Source organism: Anabrus simplex, chromosome 3, assembly GCF_040414725.1.
Source record: "Anabrus simplex isolate iqAnaSimp1 chromosome 3, ASM4041472v1, whole genome shotgun sequence".
Lineage (NCBI taxonomy): Eukaryota > Metazoa > Arthropoda > Insecta > Orthoptera > Tettigoniidae > Anabrus > Anabrus simplex.
In genome coordinates this window covers 350,039,741-350,056,379 of record NC_090267.1, presented here as the reverse complement: position 1 = coordinate 350,056,379, position 16,639 = coordinate 350,039,741, and the positions used below count along the sequence as shown (strand labels likewise).

General features: G+C 39.1%; 1 protein-coding gene across 1 annotated transcript in view; it reads left to right on the top strand.

The window, feature by feature from the left end:
* The first annotated feature begins 92 nt into the window (after nt 1-92).
* LOC136867329 (serine/threonine-protein phosphatase 6 regulatory ankyrin repeat subunit A) overlaps nt 93-16,639 on the top strand; it is a 205,624-nt gene continuing 189,077 nt past the window's right edge. Inside the window, exon 1 of the mRNA XM_067144486.2 lies at nt 93-151. The gene's annotated coding sequence lies outside the window, so the exon portion shown is untranslated. The remainder of the gene's footprint in view (nt 152-16,639) is intronic.

The window sequence follows — 16,639 nt, the reverse complement described above, 5'->3', positions numbered from 1 at the left end:
CCAGTGAGTACTAGAAACATAATGTCACGTGGTTACACAGCGCACAAGCAGCGAAGTGCAGCGAAGATGACGTAATCAGTCAAGTAAACGACAGGTGAGTGAGGTGCATGGTGCGGCGAGAAGGAAGTAGAAGCGAGCAGCAGTAAACAAGGTAGGAATATGTAGACTAGATTCGGTAAATGATTCTGGTAAATGAATGAAGAATTATTTAAAAAGTTATTATTCAAAGACTGAAATTAGACACATTAACAAGATGTGAAATGGACTGCTGTGAAAAGGCTTTATCTGTCATTTATGCATTACTTTTTTAGCTTTAGCATTCCTGCCTGAACTCATACGGTTGGATTTATCTTTTTTCTCATTTAAAAACATTGTATCATCACATTAAGACACTTGTCAATAAAAATATCGGCACATTCCTTACACACATGATGCAATGAATTAACATTTAATAGCTGGACAGTTTTCCTCTTAACATGAAGCCTACTAACAGAAAGAAAATCTATAAAATCCCGGCTTTAATCTGAGAAGAGGGATAAAAGAAAGAAAAGTATGAAAATGCTGTCGATAGTGATGCTTTGAGGAATATTTACGTACAATTATAGTAAAAATGTAACATACCCTTGGCTGTATAGTCGAGGATTTTTAAAGTCGCTGGCCTGGAAATGATCTGAACAGATCTTATAATTCTTATATAAGCGGAACGTCCCTTCTTTCTTGTACACCTTATCCAAATCACTTCTGTGACATTCAGTGGCGGCTCGTGAAAAAATCGTCCTACGTGCTACAAGAAACAAGCTAAATACGCTGTTTTAAATCTGTATATTGCCATGATGAACAACGCATACTTCAAACTTGGTAATAATAATAATAATAATAATAATAATAATACAACTTTTCTCACAATTTATAACTCAGAACAAACAAAAACAACATTAATTTGGAAGCAGATGAATTATTCGACAACTGTCTACGAGATAAATAATTCATTCGAGAAATATTGTTTTTACTAACCTAATGGCGCAACTTACATCAGTGCAAATAGAATCGTGGGAAAGATCCCCACTAAGAACACTAATTTAATTTCACTTTATATACACTGCAGTGGATAAATAATTTGATAAATCTCCGTATAAACTTTAGCACTAACACAATGACAGAAAAAACACGCACCAATAATATAGCCGCGAGATTAAAAACCGCACAAAGCAACTGAAAGAGCTACCAACTGATTCATTGGAACCTTCCCTATTACCAGAGTAAATGTTTGGCTCCATGGCTAAATGGTTAGCGCGCTGGCCTTTGGTCACAGGGATCCCGGGGTCGATTCCCGGCAGGGTCTGGAATTTTAACCATCATTGGGTGTATGTGTTGTCTTCATCATCATTTCATCCTCATCACGACTCGCAGGTCGCCTACGGGAGTCAAATCAAAAGACCTGCATCTGGCGAGTCGAACATGTCCTCGGATACTTCCGGCACTAATAGCCATACGCTATTTCATTTCACCAGAGTGAATTACATTGTAATGCGGGATAACATTTAGAGTCACTCAAAGATTCTTTGACTCACCTACGAATTCCTTATTTTTGACACAAAAGGAAGATGGATATTTTAATAAGCATGTGTGTGATAGATTGCCTCCACTTACGCTTTACTTTCGAGGCCAGACGATGCTACTCTCTAGTGGCAGATTCGCTTACCACGTTCAACATAAGCACGGCCGACTGGATCCCTCGCTGTGCTCCAAGGAGCTAGCTAGAGCGACGCATCAAGTCGGCCGTGAACATAAGGACATCGAGTAATTCTACCCCCTTGCGGGAGAGGAAGTAACTATAAATGGGATCAGTGAAAGTTGATCCCGGTTTACGGTATACTCCGCCGGCTAGGGGGAGTGTTGCAAGCTTGGCTGCGCCTGCGTATTGCTTCCTTCAGGCTACAGGCAAGGGCTCACTTCACATGAGCACGAGCCTTGTTCCCCGGGAGAACGGCGCTAGGTGTTCGACAGATCTCGTCCTGATTTTCACAAAACACAAATTCATATCGTACTCAGAACAACGAAAAGGCACCAGGATAATTGTACTGTACATAAATAATATTCCTTACAGTTCCAAGCTACGTGCTGGAGCCCGGTAGCACGTACTGACCGGCCGCCACTGGTGACATTTCAAAACCCACAGATCACACCTACAACAACACATCGGTATTGAAGGTTAACTGCTGCACTATACAATAAAATATGCGTATTACATTTTAAGCCAGTTAAAATATGTGTCGAGCAGGTCAGAAGATTATGAAGTACTATATAGATCTCTGTCCCTGGAAGAATATATATGCAAACACAATATTACTTACATTGTTTATGAAAGGAAATTTGTTGGTATGAACCAAATCTTTCGTAGAGGTAAAAATAGGATTCAAATTGAATTTCACTCCCGAACTAAGGCCAAACTTTTCCTGTCAAATCACATTTTACAGGAAGAGCACCTTAAAGCTTTTATTCCTTCTGGTTCTATCTATAAGGTTGGAGTGATCAGAGGGATGGATAGGGACTTGACAGAAGAGGAAATTCGCAAATACGCTGAATCGCCAGTACCTACAGTGGTAGCTCAACTTGTGAACAGGCGATCCATGCAGGATGGCAAGGAATCCTACGTTCCCACAGGCACAATCAAGATCATATTACGCAGTCAGACCCTGCCTCAATGTGTACCTATCTATAGAGTTCTATCCCAGGTTGAACCCTTTGTTTTTAACCCACGATATGCCTAAAATATCAACGTTATGGACACACTCGGAATAATTGTAGTGCTACAAGCCCTCGGTGTGCCAATTGCGCACAATTTCACGTGAAATTTTCCATATGCCTTCCTCCTTCAGGAGTTAACCTACTCCCATGTCTTCCGAATCTAGGCATCCCACAACGGTTCTTCCAGGTGGTGTTGATAAAGATGATGGCACTTTAAGAGAACGCTTCGCGATATCTCCCCCTTTCAATGCCACAATTGACACCATTTCCAATAAACTATCTGCCTATATACGGGCAGCGGAACATGATTCGAAATGGTCTGAAATGCTTTTAACCATGCAAGAGGAAGTCATGTCACTTCTCCACTCTTTAGCACTGTCTGTTCCAAAATCATCATTCTGCAGTGGAATGCACATGGTGTTTTAAGTAAGAGACACGAACTATTTTTACTTATTGACTCCTATAAATCATACATAATTTTGCTCAGGGAAACTTGGATGGGCCCAGCCAAACTATATTTGTATTCAACATGATAACTATGGTTATGATGGGGGCCTGTATTATGGTATCCAACCAACTATAGTTTCATTCTAAATCTTTGCCATACAGAATTTCGGGTACGCAAGTGGTCGGTATTTCTGTTGCAAATATCAATGTTATTTCTCTCTACTGTCCACCGAAAATTCAAGGCTCATATGCTAATTGGGAACATTTTTATCGCAATTTCTGCACCCTTTTATCCTCGGGGTGACTTCAATTGTCACCATCATAGCTGAGGATGCGAGACATCTTGTCCTAAAGGAAATAAAATAGCTAAATTAGCAGCAACATATAATTTACGCATCTTAAATAATGTTTCGCCCACTTGGGTGACGTCGCCTTTTTAATAGAAAAGTGCAGTTGATTTAACAATATGTAATAGTGAAATGGCACACTGAATTGAATGGGAGGTAGTAAAGGGGACACTAATTCGAGTGATCATTTTCCGATCCGTATTGTCCTTGCTGACTGTCATCAAGCAGATATACATCCGGTCAAATTGGGTAGGAGAAAGCTGCACTTTAATACAACCCAATTTCAACTGGTTTTGATGGACAAGTTTTCTGGTATTGACTATCAACATATGCCCTATAATACCTTTACTTCCCTAACTACTCATTATTTAGATCTGTACCATCCTAAACGGCCAATTTTTTGACAATGAGTGTGTCACTTTAATTTCACAAAAGAAAGCAGCACTTCGCTCGTTTCGATGTTTGGGAAATATCCAACATATTTATATTACAAAGTACTTGTTGCCCAAATTTAAAAGAAATTTAACGACAAACGCCGCCTCGCTTGGAAATCCTTTATTTCCTCCCTTAATAGACAATCGCCGTCAAAACACATGGGGAGCGATTGCACACCTATCAAACCATTTCCTCCACACACCATCTATTGTACACTATAATATAGAGTCTATAATGCTTTTCTTTAATCAGCTAACCCCAGATTTTGTTTCCCCTCATAGTTTCCCTATCCCTCCTATCTCAAATTTTCTTCTCTCCTTAGTCCCGTTGATATCCATGAATTAAATCTGGCCTTCCAGACGTCACGTACCTCGCCCCCGGCCGGGATGATATATCGTATTCGGTATTAAAACAACTTCCTACATTGGCGAGAACGACCTTCTTTCAGAATTTCAATCGTTGCCTCGATTTTGCTCAGATTCCTACCCAATGGAACGGATTTTTTCGTATCTACTCTATCTTAAATCCAGGTCAAAACCCTATACTTCCAGAAAGTTAACGGGGCATTTCCTTTGCACAATGCCTACGAAACATTTTCAAAAGATATTCTTGAGCGACTAAAATGGTCCTTAGAATACTATAATTTACTTCCCAAATACCACTTCGCATTCCTCCCGGGTCGTTCTTCCACCGACGCTATTAACTTGTTGTTAACTGATATTACTCTCGCACGCTGTCGGAAAGAACCCTTGATAGCTATATTTTTGACCTGCGTGGGGCCTATGACGACGTGCTACCTCTACGTTGTACCACTTAGTGCAATTAATTACCCGATTGCCCCAAGTGACAGCAAATGCTCTGACCATACATGAAAGAAGGTACAGATCAGAGTTATGGAAACGCGAGAGTCCAAAAAAATATCAAATAAGGAAAAATGAACAAGTACTCGCCATTAAGTAAACCGGTGACACCAGAGAGGTGGATAAAATGGAGATCTGGTCATCATTTTAAAATGTTCACGTACTTTCAAAAACTAAAAACGACCTCTGACTTGGAAACAAAGAGAAATTTAATAATAGACCTTAAGAAGTTTACAATTAAATTGCAATAATCCTCGCTGGAAATAAACCAAGAAAAACTTAGTGCTCAAAGATTTAAAGAAAACATGCGGTCGACCGTTTCATTAGAAATTAATTGAATAAAATAATTAATTAATAAATTAATAAAGATTACACGATATTCTGAAACACTTCTTCAACCTTTAGATATCCTTTAAATACCAATAGATTTCATGGCAAGTTTCACATTACCATCATATATCTTGTTAGACTCAGAAACAAAGTTTACTTAATTGACCCTTTTCTTTTAAAATCAGAAATGTTATTTGGAGCACATTCCAAGGAGTTCCTACAAGGAAGGGTGGAGTATCACGATCAAGTTTTCAAAAATGTTTACCCCAAAATAATAATCATAATAATAATCAGGTCCGCGACACGGGGTAGGAAAATATGCCATCAGGGAGAAAAATGCCGAATATAATTAAAGAAAAACAGGTTAAACCACCCACAATACTAAATTCATAACAGGGACATCAATTCATTTCCACCAAAATCAATCAACAATCAGCATCACCAACAATCCACATTAGCATTCCCAACGAACACACGCTAGGTCAATTAAGGGAAAGGGCCAATCACAGGCCACCAATCAACAATAGGCAAATACATAATAAGAGACCAAAGGAAAACAGAATGCCGAATTACCACGAAAATACAAAGCAAATTAAAAATAAAATTTAATTAAGAAGACCAAAAAGAAGTTAAAATGGAAATGGAATACAAACGTAAACCCCACACCCTTGTAGCAACTCGCTTGGTTAGTAACCTTGCCAAAACATTCCGTTAACCCCTACCTATCAGGCCTAGAAGGCCACAACCAAACATTAAGTATTAAATTTACAATTTCCAAGAATAAGAATTAACATTAATTTACAGTAGACGCAAGTCCCTAGAGAACAAAGTTGGTTAACATATAATTTCCCTTTTTTATAACCGGAAAAATGTTCGAAAACCACAAGACTAAAGTACTGAATTTAGATGACGCAGAGGTTCATTATGTCCCGGTACACACTTCCCATCTCGAAATATTCAGTTCACCACACGGAATCAGTAAAGGAGAATTGGAAAACCACATACGGTGTACTATCTTGCCGTGGTCGAGAAGTAGCTTCAGCCTCATATGCTTACTTACGTATTGCACCCGTCATGCCGGGCTCAGCTCGGCCGGTGAGCGAAGATCTCCAGGGTGTAGATCGTTCGCTTATTGGCTGTGCGAAAATTTTAAAGTGCAGGGATAGATAATGAACTAGTGGCAAATGAGAGAAAGCTAAATAGGTTTTAGACATTTATTACAACTACTGCTCTTCATAAATTATACAATAATTAACAAAATCTAGGTATTCTGTTTATATGATTTGTCTTCTTTTATGTCGTAGTCACATAGGTACTTCATCGGTAAACGAAACAGGAAATGCCTGTATCTGCAAATATAATATTCATATTTTTAGTGAAAAATTAATTAAATAATTAATAATGATTAATTTGAGATGATCTCTCTCTCTGATAATTTAATAATTTGAAAATAAACTTCCTTCCTTCATGGATTTGATTTTAAACAAATTTGAAAATGATCATTTTCATTTCTCTTTGAAAATTAAATAAAAATTTTTCTCTTATAAAATTATAGTTAAGTCGTCTTCCTTGACCTTTAAATTAATTAATAAACTCAACTTTATAATTATTTAGTATTTGCTTCTCACACAATAGCTCGGAACTTGACCTCATGTCAATTTACATTTATCCGTTACTCGAAACAATTAATTAAATTCTTCTTACAATTTTCGACTTTGTGATTTCAATCCACTGACATGGCCTATACTTATTCATGTGTATTCGTTAAATAAGATCCTATTCCTCCTTAAAAACGAATAAAATTTACTAAAGGTTTGAATTCATTCAAATGGTGAACCACTAAAGTTGGCGTAAATTAGGCCGAAAATTCCACAAAATAATGAAGAGCATCATCACAAATATGGATTATAAACTTACATTAAGCAAAACACAGTCAAATCATACATACTACACTCACACAAGGATACACGGAAATATTATATACATATTTATACGAACGCTAGCCCTTGATTATTAATTTTTATGTTTAGACAACGTTAGGAAAATTATTCTCACGATGACACTATCGTGGTGACCTCCTCTCATCAACTGGGAAATGTGACAGAGCAAGGATTATCACTTAATTATAGAACACAGTTATACGACAACGTTTAGAGAAAATTTACGAACACAAAATCATCCAAAAAATCATCGATAAATCGCTTAAACATAGGCCAGAATAAACATTCCGCGCACGCGGTTCGTGAGCTACGACATTTATTTTTACTTCTCCACTATAATTGTGATTCTCGATTAATCTGCACTCATAACGAAGACATTACATCAAGTAACATATTTATTCCGTCATTGACTCATTAATGGATGCACAGCTCGACTGCTGAATTCAATAATATCCATCAATCAATCAACTAATCATCACAGCACAGCAAATATATAACAAATTGTATCGGTCAGATACTGCCATTTCCCAGGCCTAAATTACAATAATGAGCGCACATCAACCATTTTCAATAATAACTAATATTATGCTCATGACCTTAGGTGTTCTTTTACGCGGTAATTTAGTTAAATTATTTTTATTATTATTATTATTATTATTATTATTATTACTAGCCGCGCAAGATCATACGTGCGGAAGCTACTACACAATAATATTTCAGATGACTCTATTGCACACAAAACTCAACCATATGTCGCATAATTGAAGAATGAACTCTGACATGATAGAATCCACGGAATTTCTGTCCCATTTGATCTTATTAAAAGTCAAAAAATATTCAAATAGTCCAAGTTTAACGTTGGGGTCAATTTACACTTATTTCTCCTGCCACAATGAACTCGGGACAGTTGAAACACTTCTCGAAGACATCCACTCAAAACAAACTAATAGGTTCAAATACTCACTCATCCTCAATCTACCATCACCAAGAAAGAAGAGATGGAAAAATTCTAACTAATAGAAAATGTCTAAACAAATAAGTAGAGGCTATGTCATTACAATTACTTTACAAAAGGAAAGAAAGAATAACAAAGTTTAAATATTACTTGGTGGTGACTGTCGGTTGTAGAACTCGGGCTGATGACCTAGTGCATTATCACCTTACGCACCATCGATCCTCGTCACGCCCGTCTGGACTGCCTTACATTTTACTCGTGCATTGGAGACATGCTGGCGCGCTGGAAATCACACCGTTCACGAAGAAAGAAGACTGACATCCTGCCTCGGACTCGAACCGGTGACCTCTTCAGTGGAAATCTTGTGAAGCTGAAACTAAAAATCACGTCTAAGACAAGGTCCAAAACTCACACCGATGTCTGATAAGATGACAAGGAAACTTAACTTTTAGAGTCTGCTGAATTATAGGTGGAATCCGCAAACATCTGAACTGCAGTTGTAACCAGTTGTAGACTCAGAATGACGAAGTTCCCTGGCAAGCGAAGTGCGTCTTCTTCTGCCCGTAGTCGAAGCTAGAGTAATTCTTCTCAGTAAGCGAAATACGTCTTCCTCCGTCCGTTGTTGAAGCTAGAGTAATCCTCCACAAGACGTGTTCAGAGGTAGAAATTTCTGTGTAAATTTTCCCTAGGAAAATCCATTATTCACTGTCTTAAGACAGGGGTGCGTCTTTTTCTCATAAGTGATTGGTTAATTTATTAACTTAGCACCAAATTAATCGCTTGATTGGCTGCCATAGTCAGACGTCATGCACCTTCACAATTATCGATCGAGCACTTGACACACATTCAGCCTGGTCACGTGTCATTCACGGCTGATTCCAAGGTTATTTGGCTAGCTGTCTCTGCGTTCTCCCCTCGCCTGGCCTTGAGTGGAATTCCCAGCCACCTGGCGTATCTCGCTCAGTCAACTCGACGTGTTAAAACTCCCTTCCTGGTTCATAAATAATATTTTAACACACAGTAGAAATAAATGCTTTCCAATAAATGATTTTGCCAATTTTGAAGGGGACATCATCTCCCTTGGTTGGTTAATGATTTAGTCGGAAGATGAAATCATTAACGCTGGAAATAGACCCTTAACATGTTCCCTGAAAAATTTGAGTGGTAAACATGCGTCACACTTCTAAGCCATATTTTCAGCTCTTGTTCCGGCACGTAGCCTCCTGTTGTCCGCTTCTAGTGCTGCGCCCAGTAGTCGAAGTTGATTCATTATAGTGTTCTGCATTGTTTGACATTCCTCACAGGTTTCTTCTTGCAGGTTGACTTGGGTCGATGCATGGTGGTACACTGCATCCTCACTTGTATCCCATGACGTTTCTTCTTCCATTATAGTGTTGACTTGGGCATTATTTACTGGTCTAGGGCAGTTGTAGCTTCGTAAATTTGAGGCATTATGAATTCCCTCATAGCTCTTACCAAGACTTTGAATTTTGTAGGCATTATTCCCATATACTCGGATAATTTTATAGGGACCCACGAAAAGAGGTGCGAATTTTGCGTAGAATTTACTGGTAGGTTCCGAAATGGCTGGTTTCTTTAAAAGAACATATTCATTCAATCTCAGGGGTCGACGGAATTTCTTTTCTCTTACCCTCCGTTGTCTGCGATCAGCTTGCTCCCTTAATGAGATAGCAGCCTTTTGAATGTTTTCCTCTAGTGTTGGCCTTAAGTTACCGGGGCATTGAACGATGCTATCCCAAGGTCGAGTTGGTGGTCGATTGAAATGGAGACTGACAGGGATTTGTGCCGTGGCCTCATGTACAGTACTGTTTAAACACTCCATCATTATAGGTAGAACGTCAACCCATAACCAATGTGTATTTCCACAATAAATCCTACAGAATTTAGCTAGCTCTTGCATCACCCTCTCTGCCGGGTTGCTTGAAGGATGGCGGATAGAATTCAGAATATGCTTAATTCCAAGCTGTTCCATGGCTTCACGGAATTCTGTGGATGTAAATTGGGACCCATGGTCAGTGAGTAATGTCTCTGGTTTGCCCATATCTGGAATCAGATTGCGAGTGATGCGCCGAATTATTGATTTCGAGTTCGCTTTCTGGATCGGGTACAAAGTTACGTATTTTGAAAATACGTCGATGGTGACGATGATATGCCGGTTACCTCGCTTCGATGTCGGAGCAGGTCCAAATAGGTCCATTGCGTATAGTTGTTTTGGCCTAGAAGGAATGATCGGAATCGGACTATGTTGGAGCAGATGAGAGCTCGGTTTCACTCTTTGACAAACGTCACAAGTTCGGACTATGTTTCTTACAGTTGACCGGAGTTTGTCCCATGTAAACTTTTCTTGTATCGTGGCTAGTGTCTTGTCAATGCCACCATGGCCGGTGATTCTGTGAGCATGCCATATCAATGGCTCGCGTAATTTAGAAGGTACTAGTACTCTCAGCTTCGATTTCGCTGTGTCCACAAATTTAAATAAAGTACCATCTAAGTATTGATACCGGGACGCTTTCCTTCTTATCTTTCTGTACCCAGGGTCCTTAGGTCTAGTTTTGTTTTCTAGAAAGTCAATAATAGGTCTCAGGTTACCATCTCGCTTTTGAGCTTGTTTTATATATCTCAATTTTCTCAAAAACTCGTGATCTTCGGGAATTAATTCCAGTTGGTTGACTTGTAAAGTTTCCTCGTTGGGATTACGGCTCAAGCAGTCAGCTAGCATGTTACTCTTCCCTGAACAGTGCTCTAATTTGATGTTAAATTGTTGTACGAACATGGTCCATCTAAAAATGCGCTCAGACGCCATTGTGGCCTTTAGCATGAATATCAGTGCTTTGTGGTCGGTCCTAATAATTATCTCGAACCCATAGATAATTTTCTGCCAGTATTTTAAGGCATAGACGATAGATAGCATCTCTAATTCTGTTACTGAGTAGTGTTTCTCGTGGCTGCGCAGTTTTCTACTGACAAAGGCTAGGTAGATCTTGTCCTCGGGATTCCTTTCGTCTTCTTGAAACAGTACGGCCCCAATTCCGACTCCTGATGCATCTGTTTGTAGGATAAAAGGTTTCTTGAAATTGGGATATCCTAGTTTGACATGATTTGACAGCATCTCTTTGGTCTTTGCGAAGGCTAGATCACATTCTCTGTTCCACTTCCACCTGTTGCCTTTCTTCAATAAGTCTTGCAATGGAGCGACGGTTTCTGTGAAGTTCGGACAGTGATTCGCGAAGAAGTTGGCCATGCCTAAGAACTGCCGTACTTGCTTCACGCGGATCGGCCTTGGGAACTTGCTGATGGCCTCTATTTTTACAGGATTGGGTCGTATTCCTTCCCCATCAATTATATGGCCTAAAAACAATATTTCAGCTTGGCAAAAATGGGATTTCTTTAAGTTGATGTGGAATCCAGACTTAGAAAGGTTATCTAACAATTTCTCCAATTTAATTGGGTGTTCTTCAAAGGTTTCACTGGCCAGAAGCAGATCATCAATGTACCTGGTGGTAAAGCTCTTAACTTCTTCTGTAAGGCATCTATCTAAGGCTCTGACGAGAACGGCTCCGGCGTTACAAATGCCGAATGGAAGCTTTCTAAAAACATAGGTCTGCTGATCGAACATAAACCCAGTTAACAGCCTAGACTTCTCTTCTAACAGTATGTGATAATAGGAGGCTGTAAAATCAACTGATGAGAACAATCTCATGCCATGGAATTTCCTCAGGACGTCTTTGATTGCCGGTGCCTGGTCTCTTTCTGGTACTAACTTCTTATTTATATCGCGCGCGTCGATGCAAATGCGCAGAGACCCGTCTGGTTTATTTACTACTACAAGAGCACTAAGAAATGGTGTGCAAGCTTTCATAATAATTCCATCCCGTTCCATCTCCTTGATAATCTTCGCCACACGAGAGTGAAATTTCTCTGGGATCGGATAGGGTTTCTTCTTAAATGGGGTCCAATCTGTAGCTACCAGTGAGTATTTAAAATCAGGAATCTGGCCTGGTTTGTCATCGAACAGCGATTTATATTTCATCAGAAGATCTCGGAGCTGGCCTCTCTCTTTCTCTGTTCCTAATGCTTGTTCAGCCTTGGAGTTTATAAGATCGTACGGGTGTGTTGTACTATCGCCCTCTTCTATTACGTTGTCCAGGGCCTGGTGAACTTCTTCTGTGGCCTCCTGGTCTTCAGATTCCCACGGTGCATAGGCGTTACTAATTTGGAACACACTCTGATCAGCTATTTCTGATGGGTTAACCATGACTGTTTCAATTGTTTCATCTGACCGGAATAGTATCTGATTTAAATTAAGATCGATGTTGGCCTGATAAGTAGTTAAGAAATCCACCCCAAGGATGATATTGAATTTTATATTTGACATGGCCAGGAAAATATTTTGAAATTTTGAATTCCCAATTTCAACATCCAGTAAAGTTTGTTGTCTACATGCTACAGTTTTATCCGGGATAATTCCCTTTATTTTTACATGAGACACTGGAATAATCGGAATGTTATATCTTTCGTTCAAGTCATTTAGAAACGAATTGGAGATGACACTGATGGTGGACCCTGTGTCGACCAAACATTTTACTCTAACACCACACACTCGGGCTAAAATTATTGGCAATGTCCTCGTACAAATTCTACTTGAATCCATATTTTCTTCTAGTAAATCCTCCGACTTTGTCATCCAAGAATCAATCTGCACTATTATCCATTCTCGTGTCGTATTGTCAATACAAGGGCTAGAATTCCGGCTATCTCCTGTTAGTTCAGGGATTGTTTTTTTTTAATAGCGCCCTGACTCTGTTCTTCTCTTTCAGGACGTTCCCTTTCCTCCTTTTCTTTAGCTCTCTGATATTCTAGGCTCTCGGCGCCGACCATGTCAGGATTGACGTCTTGGTCGTGGATAGCCCGGTGCCATTTGCGTCGTTCTTGGTTGGATTGTTGTAACTCGCGGAGATATTTTTCCCGCTCTTTTTGCCTCCAGTTCCTCTTCCGGGTTTCGAGTCTGCGGTCGTTGGGTTCTCTTCTCCAGCGATCTCTATTACTTTCATACGGCCTTCTCCGATTGTTCCGCCGGTAGTAATTCCATTCTCTTTCATTCCTATAGCCTGGTCTTGGAGAACGATCCCTGGGCGGTCTTTCTTCACTTTCGCGACTCCGGTTTCTCCCTTGGCTGTTAAGGTTCCTGTCGTCTGGTCGATTGACAGTTGCATGGAACACCTGTTGCTCTGGGTTTGTACTTCGCCGAGACGGTTCCCTAGATGTCATATCTAACTGTCTGAGAATAGCCTCTGCCTGAATTGCCGTCTGGACGTTCGAGGCTATCATAATTCTTTGGATATCCGCAGGCAGTTGTCTTACGATGACCTTTATTAGTTCAGTTTCTGTAGGTGGCGCGTCAAGCTCACGCAATTTGCGTAACTGGCTTGAAAAAAATTCTGAGAAGCGCGTGGGTGTAGACTGAGCATATTTCTTAGCGTACAGTTCTGTCTTAAGTTGGTCCTGAATATCTGAGTTCCAGTACTTCTCTAAAAATGCCCTTTTAAAGCCTTCAAAATCGTCAAACGAGTATCGGAAGGCTGTGAACCACGTCAACACTGAGTTTTCCAGGTATCTCTCGGTTACTCGTAGCTGACGTTCCACAGGGATTTTATTGTCTCGGAAGAACTCCTGCAATTCGTTAATAAAACTCTTGGGGGTTATTCCTTTTACATTATTGAATTTCTTTGGGTGGTCCTCATGCAATCGTATTATATTTACGATTTGGGTTTGACCAGAAGTGTTCAGTTGACTTGTTTCCCCTCTAACAGGCTCTAAAAATGGGTTGGTGGTATTTACGGGAACGTTTAGAATTACCCTTTCATCGGTCTTGGGAGTTGAGAATTGAACTTCCCCAGATAAACGTTTCTCCAGTTGTCCCTGCCGTTCTAATAAAGAATTAGCTACAATATTATTACTCTCTCCTTGTAACTTGAGTAGCTTCAGCTCCTTGGTAAGCTCCTGTATTTCTCCCTGTAATTCCTGTTTGTAGACTTCCGAGCTAGCTCTAACTTCACTTATCTCCTTGTCCACGGATGTTTTTATTGTTTCAAGACTCTGCTGGGTTTCCTCGATTGTCTCATAAAAGTATTCGAGTCGTTCCGAATTAGTGACTTGGGCTACCTTAATCTCGGCTATTACGCCCTTCTCCACCTGTTTTACCGTTTCATAGATTTCGGTGAACTTCCTGCCCCATGCGGTTTTAGTTGCAGACAAGTCCTCGGCATTGTCACTAATTTTCTCTTCAATGGTCCTAAAATTTTCGTTTACTTCGTCCTTGTATTGATCTAGTCCATGCAGTATTCCTGTCTGTACTTTGGCTAGCCTTTCGCTAAACTCATTTGACATAGCTGACATGGAGCTATCGATTCCGGCCTGGATTTCCCGTTTCAGGTTAGAAAATTTTTGCTTAACGGACACCAATTCACTCTGGACTGACGCTAGTTTTCCGTTAAATAATTTAACGTCCATGTGCAGTTTCCCTAAGTTTTCATCCGTCCTAGCTTGAATTTCCTCCAGGGCACCCTTAAGATCTTGTTTGAGTTTGTCCTGTCCTGCATTTAATTTTCCTGTTAGTGTAAGTTCCAACTGAGTGTTATTTTCGGTTAATTTGCGTTCTAGTTGAGCATTATTCTCCGTTAGCTTAAGTCCTAATTGAGCATTCACATTCTCACTAATCTCACGTTTTAACAGTACACTGTTCTCACTAATCTCACGTTTTAACAGTTCATTGTTCTCACCTAACTTTTGTTCTAGTAAATTACTGTTTTCAGCTAACTCACGTTTTAACTCCTGTTTCAGTAAGTTATTGTTTTCATTTAATTCCTGTTTCAATAAGTCATTATTTTCATTTAGCTCCACTTTTAGCTCCTGCTTCAATGAATTACTGTTTTCATTTAACTCTTGTTTTAAACTGTCCTTCAAGTCCGCGGTCACTACCTCTAGGAGCCTACGAAGGTCCTCCATAGTCACAGTACCCATTCTAATTTGAGACAACTAGCAGTTCAGACATTGGACGGACCAGGTTCGATGGTCTAATACCCGAGTTCCGATCGACAGTCACGTGTGGATTGAATTCACAGTCATAAAAGAAGATTATTATCGCACACAATAATATCTTATAATTTAAGTCCAAACTATGCGGAAATCTGCCGAAAAAGATAAATTTTGAAAATATCATCCAGATTTTGTTTATAATATAGCACCAAGGCCCTTCCTAACCTTTAACATGAGCGTAATTTGGGCTAATAAATGTCACAAAATAAACCTGAAATTTTTAATTTGCCACTGCATCTTGTTTGCATCCAAATTCTGGACTACAAGATCGAGTTCTTTATTGGTACAGCCAATAAATCGGGCCTTAACACGTTGGCCGCCAAATCTATACCTGCACCCGTCATGCCGGGCTCAGCTCGGCCGGTGAGCGAAGATCTCCAGGGTGTAGATCGTTCGCTTATTGGCTGTGCGAAAATTTTAAAGTGCAGGGATAGATAATGAACTAGTGGCAAATGAGAGAAAGCTAAATAGGTTTTAGACATTTATTACAACTACTGCTCTTCATAAATTATACAATAATTAACAAAATCTAGGTATTCTGTTTATATGATTTGTCTTCTTTTATGTCGTAGTCACATAGGTACTTCATCGGTAAACGAAACAGGAAATGCCTGTATCTGCAAATATAATATTCATATTTTTAGTGAAAAATTAATTAAATAATTAATAATGATTAATTTGAGATGATCTCTCTCTCTGATAATTTAATAATTTGAAAATAAACTTCCTTCCTTCATGGATTTGATTTTAAACAAATTTGAAAATGATCATTTTCATTTCTCTTTGAAAATTAAATAAAAATTTTTCTCTTATAAAATTATAGTTAAGTCGTCTTCCTTGACCTTTAAATTAATTAATAAACTCAACTTTATAATTATTTAGTATTTGCTTCTCACACAATAGCTCGGAACTTGACCTCATGTCAATTTACATTTATCCGTTACTCGAAACAATTAATTAAATTCTTCTTACAATTTTCGACTTTGTGATTTCAATCCACTGACATGGCCTATACTTATTCATGTGTATTCGTTAAATAAGATCCTATTCCTCCTTAAAAACGAATAAAATTTACTAAAGGTTTGAATTCATTCAAATGGTGAACCACTAAAGTTGGCGTAAATTAGGCCGAAAATTCCACAAAATAATGAAGAGCATCATCACAAATATGGATTATAAACTTACATTAAGCAAAACACAGTCAAATCATACATACTACACTCACACAAGGATACACGGAAATATTATATACATATTTATACGAACGCTAGCCCTTGATTATTAATTTTTATGTTTAGACAAAGTTAGGAAAATTATTCTCACGATGACACTATCGTGGTGACCTCCTCTCATCAACTGGGAAATGTGACAGAGCAAGGATTATCACTTAATTATAGAACACAGTTATACGACAACGTTTAGAGAAAATTTACGAACACAAAATCATCCAAAAAATCATCG